This window comes from Diceros bicornis, chromosome 6 (assembly GCF_020826845.1).
Source record: "Diceros bicornis minor isolate mBicDic1 chromosome 6, mDicBic1.mat.cur, whole genome shotgun sequence".
Classification (NCBI taxonomy): Eukaryota; Metazoa; Chordata; class Mammalia; order Perissodactyla; family Rhinocerotidae; genus Diceros; species Diceros bicornis.
In genome coordinates, this window is record NC_080745.1 from 86962629 (window position 1) to 86972304 (window position 9676).

General features: G+C 51.0%; 1 long non-coding RNA gene across 1 annotated transcript; it reads left to right on the top strand.

Annotated features, from left to right (window-relative positions):
* Positions 1 to 1657: 1657 nt before the first annotated feature.
* LOC131407524 (uncharacterized) lies at positions 1658 to 8594 on the top strand. The gene is made up of 4 exons (XR_009220512.1): positions 1658 to 1981; positions 2123 to 2279; positions 4001 to 4168; positions 5166 to 8594. It is a non-coding gene; the product is annotated as an uncharacterized LOC131407524 (long non-coding RNA).
* The last annotated feature ends 1082 nt before the right edge of the window (positions 8595 to 9676 follow it).

The following is a 9676-nucleotide window of genomic DNA, read 5'->3' on the forward strand; positions in this document are numbered from 1 at the left end:
AGGAAACCCATGGATGTGTCTCCAGTTGGGAGCATTTGTTGCCCAGAAGACAACAAAACTCACAGTCTCAGCCCCTTTCTCTCTTTATGCAGCTTGGAGCATTTTCATTATCTTTCTTCTTGATATTTTTTTAGTGGAAAAACAAATGAAATCCCAAATGAGGAGGAGGAAGAGACCCATGTCAGGACAGCCAGAATCCAGGCCTAGCTATTCTCAAACTTGCTGTAGAGTCCCAGCTAAGTCATTGGCCTTACCTGGCCTCAGTTTATCAACTCATTAGGCTGGATGAAATGGCCTCCAGGTCTTTTCTGCATGAGTTTATAGGCTGGTTCAGGAAAGCCATGAGGAATCTGCCTTCACAGTCACTGGCTGTGGGGTCAGGTCTCTTATCCCCTCAGGCAGGGAGATAAAGTAAAACCCCATGAGAGGTATACATTTAATGCACACATTTATTAGGCACCTAATGAGCCAGGTACCAGAGTCACAGAGAAGGGCTAACAAGATTCTCACCCCAAGAAGCTCAGAGGTCAGGAGGGAGGCAGGCTCCAGTTGTGGGAGGCTGGGAGCACGGTGGTGTTCCCCACCAACTCAAGGTATGGAGGGCGTGGAGTTGGGCGCAAAGGCATTGAGCGCCATTTTGAATCCCCTGCATCAGCACACACCCAAACACAAGGGTCATCGTCTTATCCAGTTCTCCAGTGTCTTCCACTTGCATGTGGAATCAGGATTGTTTTGACATTGAGACTAGAAGGGAAGGCCTGAAAAGTCTGCAGAAGGGGACATTGTTTTATCTGCTCAAAATCTACAGCTCAACAGGGAATGAGAACCAAGGGCAGATAAGTAAGTTTTGAGAAAAAACTCAGATTGGTTTTCTGTTCTCAGCAAAATGGGAAAGAGAGGTTTCCTTATGGAGTTACAAATACAAAAATCTTAACAGCAACAAAATGATGGAAACAGCATTCTACACAATGGAAAATATAGATTTGTGTTTGAGATTTGCTGAAGCTTGGCAGAAAATGACCTAAATTTGAAGCGTAGTAAATTCTCAACCAGTGAACTGAGTGTCTCTAGATTCTTCCTGCTCAAGGTGTGGTTTGCAGCCCAGCAGCATCAGCACCACCTGGGAGCTTGTTAGACATATGGAACCTGCCCCATCCCAGATCTGCCAAATCAGAATCTGCATTTCAACAAGATCTCCAGATGATGTGTATTAAGGTTTTAGTCAGCGCGGTCCTGGTTGACTGAGGTAGGAGACTTTGCATGCCTCAGTCAGGCCTTTGCAACCTTTGGAGAACTAGTGATCTGTGATTCCTGGTCGGTTACTCTTTGGAAGTTAGTGACAAGCTGTGGTGGTAATTTTTGGACTCAGCCATTAGGCTTTGTGGGGCCTCAGGCAAGGACTGGGAGGTGGTAAAGAGTCAGTGCTGGGAGCTGACCTGGCCACGAATCTGGCCACTGAGGGACAATCTACCATGTATGACGGGGCACGACAAGCTCAGGCTTGGTGGGGCTGACGTTGATTCTTGGGCAGAGAATATCTCACCTGGAAAAGTCCAGAAGACCTGGGAGACCAGCCCTGCAATGGTTAATTTTACGTATCAACTTGGCTGGGTCACAGGTACCCAGACATTTGGTCAGACATTATAATGGGCCTGTCTGAGGTTGTTTCTGGATGAGATCTACTTTTGAGTCGGTAGACTGAGTAAAGCAGATTGCCCTCACCAGTGTGGGTGGGCCTCATCCAATCCACTGAAGGCCTGAAAAGAACAAAAAGGCTGACCCTCCCACAAGTAAGAGGGAATTCCTCCTGCCTGCCTGCCTTCAAGCTGGGACGTTGATCAGTTTTTTCTTGCCATCTGACCCAAACAGAAACATCGGCCCTTTCTGGGTCTCCAGCCTACCAACCTTCGGGCTGGAATCACACCATCGGTCTCTAGCTTGCTGACTACAGATCTTAGGACTTGTCAGCCTCCATCATCACGTGAGCCAATTCCTTATAATAAATCTCTTCATATATATATTATACGTATAGACACCACACACACACACACACACACACACACACATCTATTGGTTCTGTTTCTCTGGGGAATCCTGACTAACACGACCCCTCATTTCTCAGGGGGAGAAACTGATATCTGGAGAGAGAGACAGCAGAACCCAGGTGCCCGACTCCCTGGCCTCACCCGTTGGTCTCACCTGCCTGGCATTTATTCCAGAATGAACTCAGAATGACAGGAGTTCTGGTCTCTGATCCAACACTTATGATGTGACCCCAGGTGAGCGACTTCTTGGATCCTGAATTTCCTCACCTTCAGTGTGAGGATAAAATCGTCCCTCTCTCCTAGAGTTGTAGCGAGGATTAATACATGAGGCTTATCCATGAAAAGACCTCGGCACAGCGCCGGACACACAGGAAGTGCTCAAATAAATGTTAGGCGTTAAGGATGGATGTAAAACATCACAGAGAACTTCACAAATCCTACCAGGAACTATTTTTTGTATTTATAAGGCTTTCTAACCCACAAATACAGCTAGTCTCCTCCTCCCACAAAATCCGTACAATTTCCCAAAAGTTTCAAGATTCATGATACCGTTGGTCAAAGCACAACCAAGCCAGCCATCTAAACCCGGCCATCCTGTCTCCTTCACTGTGTCCATGACCTGGGGCCCAATTGAGATTTCCTAGCGAGGCTCATAAAGGAGGGGAGTCTGGGCAGAAAGATGTGTTTAATCCCCACTTTCCAAGGGGTTGTTATTCAACTCAACTCCCTTCAGCCCGGGAATAAATCAGAAGATGCCATAATCAGCTTCCGTTCATCCGGAGACCCGTAGATCAGTGGCTGCCAACCTGCGTCCAGCCTCAGGGCTGTCCTTCGGTCACTCACACCCAGGAACCAGCAGGTCAGTTTGTTTAGTCCTCTAGGTTGTTCCTTATAGCAATCCATTCCCCTACCCTCCGGCTCTCAAAAGTCTTGACATCTGCCTCCATTAAAGTCCAGGAGGAACGAGCCCCGGTTTGAGGTTCACATTCATTAGCCACCAAGACCAGTGAGAAGTGAGCTGCTGGCTGTGCAGTGAGGCCTGTGGTTGACTGTGAAATTAATACATTTCCTTCCTTAACCTCCTGCGTGCATAATTTACCCCAGTCAGTGAACCCTCAGGAGCCCAAAGGAAACGCTATTGCAGTAGACACCCAGAGTGTTATTGTGAATTCTGCATGGTATCTGGATAAGCACATTTTTTAAAGTACGCTTAAAAACAAAACCCTGCAGAACAGGACTGTATCTTTCTAAAGAGGTTAGGAGGCTGGGCTGAACCTCTCAGAGCCTCAGCCCTGAAACCCCCAAGGGAATCAGGGCGGAGCAGGAAGGTGCAGGTCAGTCAAGAGGTCTGATAGAAGTGAGGGCAGCACTGCCTGACTCTGGCCGAACCCGCACTCCGGGGTTCAGTGACTGGCGCGCACTGCCCGCTTTCTCTGGGCAGCACAGAGCTCCAGGCTGAAGAGAGAGTCCACGAAGACGGGGGCCTCAGATCGGCCCCCACGCAGGCAACTTCAGTGGGAACTTTGTGGGACATGGGGGACACAAGGGCAGGCCCACCAGGCCAGTGCAGGCCAGGAGGAGAACTAGAAGGAAATTCATCTATTAAGGCCCAATTTGCACCATAAGATATTAATCTTTCCCTTTTTTGAATTCATTCTCTCCCACACTTCGCTAATGAGGATAAAGTGTTCCTTCCGTGGACACTTCATCTGTGTCAGCACTAGGTTAGCATTTACACTCGTCCTCCTGGAGGCGCCACGCAGACCTTACAGATTGGCTACCTGAAGGGCATCCACACTGCCTTCCTCTGCTAACAACTCCAGGGAGCTAAAGGAGTCCATTTCCCAGACCCTGCTGATGTTAGGGGTGATCATTCACCATGATTCTGGCCAACAAGATATAAGCCAAAGGCCCCTCTTCTGAACACAGAATCCCTTATTTTTTTTTCTGACTAGAACACAAACCAGAGGTTGGAGGTGGAGCAGCCATTTTGAGGCCATGAGGCAGCAAGCATGAGGTCAGAGCCTACACACTAAGAATGGGAAAAGAAAAAGATAGCGTCAGGGTCCCTGCTGGGAGCCATTGCAATAACACTGGGCCATCTATTCCAGACTTCTGGTGAGGTGAGTTTAAAAAAAAAATCCCTCTTCGTCTAGGCGAGTGTTAGTTGAGTTTTCTCTCACCCCAGTTAAAAGCATTTCTAACCAATAGATTCCCATTCTGTAGATGAGGAAATTGAGGCTCAGAGAGATGAGGTGACCCATTGGAGTCCCCATAAGAATAAGTGGAGCTAAGATTCACTGTGACTTAACGCTTCTTGTCACTCAGTCCCCTCCACCGTAGTCTGGTGCCTCAGCGAGGAATCACATGTGTAAACTTTGCAAACATTTCTGACTGTCACATTTCTTGAATGTATCACCCCAGGAACAAGGCTCAAACAGTCTGGGTATGTAGCTGATAGCCGTAATTAAGGCTAATGATAATATTAGTCCTAACAATCCTAATTTATTGAGTGCCCACACACTGTACCCGCTTATCTCATTTAACCCAACAACAGCCGTCTGAGGTGGTGACTGTTAAAATCACTACTTTTCACATGAGGAAACTGAGGAACAGAGTGAGTAAGTGACTTGCCCAAGATCTCACAGCAGGTGAATGGCTGAGCTGGATTTCCAAGCCTGGCCCGAAGCCCACGTGCTAACCTCTGGGTGTGGGCAGGAGCGGGCCTCAGCAACTCGGGGTGTCTGTCCCCAGGCCTCAGTAATGAGGCCTCTTCGAGTGTCCAGGACAGAGCTGCCTCCCCGCCAGCCCCCCCAGGATGACCAGGTTCTGCCAGGCACCGCATCTGTCACCGTCAGCGGGAAGGGAGCAGGAGGCCTGACTGCGCCTCTTTGGTCCCCGGCTAAGCTCTTTCCCCGAGGCCAGCAGACTGACGGCTCGCTTCCTCGGCCCTCGATTTGGTGTCCGTCTTCAGAGTCAGCCTGCCCACCAGGCAGAATTCCTCAAAGTTGGAAATCTCAGTCTGAAACAGGAAAACAAGGAGCCCCTTCTCTCTTTGTCTCTCTCTCCCTCCCCCCATTACATTTGTAACATACTATAGCTTAAAAATTACGTTGGCAGGACCATGAGGTCGTGCGACTTACAGCTGGGGAGGACACTGCCGCCAACCCATTCAAGCTCCTCTTGTCAGCAGTGGGCCGTGTGACCTCGACAAGTCACCTCTCTGGGCCTCAGTTCCCACCACCGGAAGCTTCTCTCCATGGAACAAGAGAAGGATTCATCAGGAAGCCAGTGTGGAAGAGTTTGAGGAAAGCCTAAGAGGAAGAGGAAGAGACATCGCCGGTTCCGTGCCCGCAGAAAGCTCCTGGGTTCCAGAAGATCAGCTGGAGTCCCTATCCCTTCTCAGGCCCCCAAGCGGAGGTGGCCAGGGTTGGGCCAGGCATGGCTGTCCACTCCCCCACTGACTGGTGGGACTTTTATTGGAGGCGGGTCAGTGGGGCACCCACCAGCCCAGACTCGGGGCCGGGCCTCCCACGCCCAAACACTGGCACTTCCTCTTGTAGCTTTCCCTGCCTCAGTTGCCCCATCTGTAAAAAAGGGTAATAATAGTATCTGCCCCCCGAGGTTGTGGGGAGGATTCACGGAGTAAATACATGTGAAAGCATTTGAAGGTGCCTAGCACAGACGCTCTCGGCAGATGTTGGTTATTACTTGTGTTGGTTCTAGTCGAGGATCTTTGAGATACAACTACTGCTTACAGTCTTACAGGGAGAGAAGACAGGGGTACCCCGATGCTCAGGAGAAGAAGGGAGGAACTGCCACCCTGGCTTGTAAAGATGGAAACTGAGGTTAAGTGAGTTGCCCGCAGTCACACAGCTAATAAGTAACACAACTGCAACTCAGACCAGGTCATCTGACTTGAGTCTCCCGTCCTTCCTGGTCTCCATGGACAGAGCTGAGGACCAGGGTCCAGGGCTCCTGGCCGTCTCTGAGAGGGCCCCCAGGCTTCAAAGTCTCAGCCAAGGATAGAGGAAGGAGGATAGACCTTCCCAGTACACCCACAGTAGATTCCTCTGCCCCTCACTGGCCCCTGCTTCACTACAGAGGCTCAAGCCCCCTCCCCTCCCTGGTATTTTTTGGTGACCTAGGGAAATATATGTGGGTTACACAACTTTTAGCACCCTCATAGCCCATTCTCTATAACATGATACGTGTCCTTTGTGGTAAAGAGGGACGTGTCTAACACAACATTCCAACTCTGTTACCTGAGGATGTGCGACAAGGGAGCTGATCCTGCATCAGTTTGGGTCTGATCCAGGAGAGGCAGCCTGGAGCAGTGCAGAGTGACAGCCTGCGACAGCGGCATGTCCCCACCCAAGACATATATCTGCCACCCTCCTCTGCCTGTGAGAACGCACTATCATCTATGTCTCTCTGCAGCCGGGGCAATTTGTGAAGCTTTACTTTCTTTGTTTTATTAAAACTACAGGAGTTTCTTTTTAGTTTTCCAAATATAAAATAATATTCAAGTACTGAATATGCTGGTCTAAAAAACACCTGTCCCAGCTTCCCCACTCCCAGATTTCGACATACACACAGAGGTTAACTTGCCACCAATGAGCAGGTGCCCCCAGCTGCATGGCCAGCCGGAGTGCCAGGGGCAGGCTCAGAGAGCTAACGCGAGTCTTGCTAGGGACCCCACCCTGTTTCTAATAAATGTCTTGGCCAGAACCAGGGCCCAGGATGCCATAGAAGGCGCCATTCCGGACTCTGGTAAACGGCAGAGACTGATGGATGGGAGGTTGGAGGCGCCAAGAGAAATGGGGGCGCCAGCTCATTTCTGAGGATTTGGCTTCCCCCACGCATCCAAAAGCCCAGACGCAGCAGGTGGAATGGTGTCCACACACCAAACCAGGTCTCCAGGGAGCCAGGAGGGCCTGTCCCGAGGGCTGCCCACTGCTGCCCCCACTCACTGTTGCGGGCGCGGGCTGGGCGCTCAACCTGTCCCTCTCGGAACTCTGACCCGTCTTGGCTTCTCGACTCTGAGGTTTCCCCTCCCAGCAGATGGGTCTCACGTCACTAGCTCCTTGCCCTCCAAGAGCGAGGAGTCCATTGAAGCCATCCTGAGGCTCCTTCACCAGTCCCAGGGGCATCCTTCCTGTCAACGCTCGAGTAGTAAGTTCTACTACGATCCAGACACCCTGCATTTGCAAACGTGTGCTCTGTTGTTCCTCACAGACGCCCATGCGGTAATTGATATACCCGTTTTACTGGAAAGGAAACTGAGGATCAGAGAGATTCAACAAGAAGTTTGTGCCGAATGCCCCCACCCGCCATACCCCATTCTCCAGCACACCATCTGTAACAGGCTAGGCACTCGATAGACATCTGAAGAAGGAACAGTAAATGGACTCCTGGTATGTCAGCCCTGAGCAGAGGGGGCAGCGAGGAGAAGAAAAGGAGGTTACCACAAGACATTTGGGGACATCACAACAACATGAGAGATGGGGCAGACACCGCAGCCTCGTGAGTGTAGAGCTGGGGGGTATTTGGGAGAACATGTTTAGTTGCAAGTGACAGAACCCCGAATCAATTACCTTAAGCCAAAGAAAATGGAGGCATTTAATTGATATAATGGGACAGCTTGGGGAGCTGGTCTCAGGCACAGCTGGATCCAAGATCTGGAATGATTGAGGCCCTTGGGCCTCCCTCCTGTCTCTTAGTCTGCTGTTCTTCTCTGCTTCTTGACCCTCCTACTTCGACAGGCTCTGTTCCTGTGGCAGAATGTGGCGGCTGGCAGCCCCTCGGTCTCACCCTCCAGCCCATGTGCCAGGTGGCCACACGCCTGCCCCGTCAGTGCCAGCTGGAATGCTCCAGGAGGAGCCTTGGGACTAGCAGAGAGGGAGGAGGACAGTTTTTGACCAGGACTGTGCCACCTGATGACCCTGTGGCTCTGACCTTTGCCCCCTCCCACTCCATACACCAGAGCAGCTGCAGGCCTGTTTCCGCCCAGAGGCCCCTCTATCTCCCTCCTGCTCCTTCCCTCTCCCCTCCTCCTCACTCCCAGCCCCGCTATCTCCCTGCCTCATAAAATCACTCACTGTTTCCTCATAGACTAACTCAGAAATAACACAAACCATAACATAGCCCAGGAAAACGCTCCTTGTTGGAAACCACAGCCGCTTGCTATGGCAGAAGCTGCAATTAGTAGTTTGAGATGGATAAAAAACTGATTTATGAAGCAAATCTCCACTATAAAATTCTAAATGCAAAAGAATTGATCTCTATGAAAATAATTTCAGCAAAATGGAAACGGAAACATCAGAAATGGTTTAACTGTGCCGTATCGAAAATTGATAAAGGGATTAAATCGGCTTAATGGAGTTCCTTGTGGAATTCTTGTACTTTCCAGATGAAAATTCATCCCTGTTGGGTAATTCTGATAAAATGCTTGCATTCAGAATGTCCTTGGGGTCAAAATGTCCACAGGAGCAGAAGAGTTGGGTCAAAATGTCCCAACCCCTGACCAAGGGGTTGGGGTTTTATAATCAGCAGCCCCAACAGAAGTAGAGAGAAGGAAAAAGCAGTACCCCGAAGGCAGAGTGGCAGGAGGTAATAGTTCTAGAAAACACTGCGGAGGGAGGGAATTGCAGGGTTCACCCAGTACAGATCTTCCCTGTGGCTCTGGCTGAGGCTGGATTGTGTGCTGGTTCCTGCAGGCCGCCAGCCCAAGGAGCAGGCTCAGTCCCTGCAGAGGCCACGTGGACCGGGACAGCCTGCCGGCCCTGCACCTGGCCCCTTCTGCCCAGTGGCCCCCACCTGCGACTCGATGGCCTTTGCCCCCCACAGAAGTCCCTCCAGCCTCCCTCAGGGCCTCTGTGAGTCCCTAAAGAGACCAGGAAGCAAATGTGGCCAGCAAAAGCTATTTTTTTCTAAATGGCGTTTATTGTTTTTGTCTTTCTGACCACAAATACAGGGCAGTACAAGGCAGATCTTCTGGAAAACACAGAACATCGAAAGGGGGAAACATCAGCTCCAACTCCACAACTCAGGGACAACCATGGCTGACGGTCTGGAAGGTGGTGCCCACGTGCGCTCTCAGAGGAGGAGCGGGCCCAGCGAGCCTGAGGGAGCGCCATGTGGGGTCAGAGAGCCCAGCGGGTCAGAGCGGGCCTCCCAGCTGGAAGGGCACTCCTCTCCAGGCCCCCGCTGTGCTGTGTGGCCCTTAGAGCCACCAAGAGCAGGAGCCTCAGAAGCAGACAAGGTCGCCTCCTGATTCCCCATCATAACCCTCTGAGCCTCATTTTCCTCATGGGGGAAATGAGAGTAATAATCAGACTCTTGTCATTCCCATTTTACAGATGAAGGAAATGAGGCCAGAGATGTTAAGTTACTTGACCAAGATGTCACAGCTGGGAAGTGATAGAACTGGGACTCACCCCTCAGTTTGTGAGACTCCGCAGCTCTGTAACCACATGGTTATACACTGAGCGGGCAGAGGGAGGGGCGGGGGGAGGGGAGGAGGAGTCAAATAGGATGAAAAAGAAACAGTCTCCACATGTCACAGGTCACTGCTCACTGGCAGGGCTCCAAGTTGAGGCGGCCGCCCCGCGCCCACACGTGGCCTCCAA